Below are 1,401 nucleotides of genomic sequence, written 5' to 3'. Positions count from 1 at the left end.
CAAGGAAGTCTTCTTTTCAGCAATTATAACTTTTTGATTTTTGTCTGATTTTTTCTTCATTTTATACTTTTTATTTCTTTCTATTTTTGAAAATTGTTTAAATTTTAATCTTTATTGTTTAGTTCTTACTTGGTTCTCACATTCTCCTCCTTTTTTTCTTCTTCCTTCTTTTGCTTCTCTCTCCTCTTCTATGTTTTTTAATTTCTATTTTTTATATCACTTCATTTTATTTTTTTAACTCAGAAACTTAACATTTAAAAATTCTTCTCCTTTCTCTTCTTTATCTTTAGTTACATAGACAACAGCATTAAATAGGGTTCCTTCCTCATTTGGTACAGACAAAACTCATCTCTCAGTTACCAGAAACATCTACCTCTCAAGCCCAGTACCTTCAAATGTAGCAGTGTGCTTCCATACCTACATGGCTCTTCATTTGTTTGTCTTTGTTGTTTTTTATTCTTAAATTTTTTTCTTAGAGGTTATTTCCTTTTGATTATTACCTTTGTTGTTTTTGGTTGCTTTACTGTCGATGATCATTTTATTGTGTTTTTTCCTTACTTTTTTACACTTTTGCATTTCACTGAAGTTAAATCAAAACCATCATAACTCTGTTCCTTTTACTACCTTCACTTCACTACTCCTAACTTCCCCTCTTAAATTTTCTTCTAGGACCTCCATACTCCACTGAGTATGAGTATTGGCAGGCTAGATAGAGAGTGCCTTTATTCATTCTGTTTGAATCAAAGGGGTTCATGGAGTAATCCTATCAGTCCAGAAAAAAATAAATGTAAGAACAAACTTGTTCACAGTTATAACTGTATATAATCTAGCTGCTGAATATAGGGCTCAGGGTTTGCTTTATTTTAGAATTGTATTGTGTTGGGAAACTAAACCAGCTTTTACATACAAAAAGAGCAAGGGAATTGACCTGTCTTTGATTGTGAACTTCTAAGATCTCTTCAACAGGATGTGATCAGGTTTGGTTCAGGTCTTAAACTGTGCTCAGGTGTGCTTGTGGGCTGTCATTCCCATCAAAATGGGCAGAAGAAGCACAAGAAAAATAGCAAGTCATGGAATCTTAACTCCCTCTCAAAACAAGCAGGAAACAGAGAAACCAATCAAAGACCTAGGGGAGAGTGCCCAAAATTCTCTACAAACACTGTTACTAAAAATGATAGATGAAAAGTTTGACTCTCTTCAGAAAAGCAATCTAGAGCATGAGGAGTCAAGCCAAAGATTAATATGTGAACATGATGAGGCCAACCATAAAATATAGAGGATTTCATGGCTTCCACAAACAGAAAGATAAACGAGCTCCAACAGATTGAAAAAGTGTCCTCAGATCCAAATTAATGAAGGAAAGAAGGCCATACAGGAACTAAGAGAAAATTAAAGCAGAGA

This window comes from Perognathus longimembris, chromosome 28 (genome assembly GCF_023159225.1).
Source record: "Perognathus longimembris pacificus isolate PPM17 chromosome 28, ASM2315922v1, whole genome shotgun sequence".
Lineage (NCBI taxonomy): Eukaryota > Metazoa > Chordata > Mammalia > Rodentia > Heteromyidae > Perognathus > Perognathus longimembris.
The sequence above is the reverse complement of the archived record's forward strand: the minus strand, read 5'-3'. Positions refer to the sequence as shown.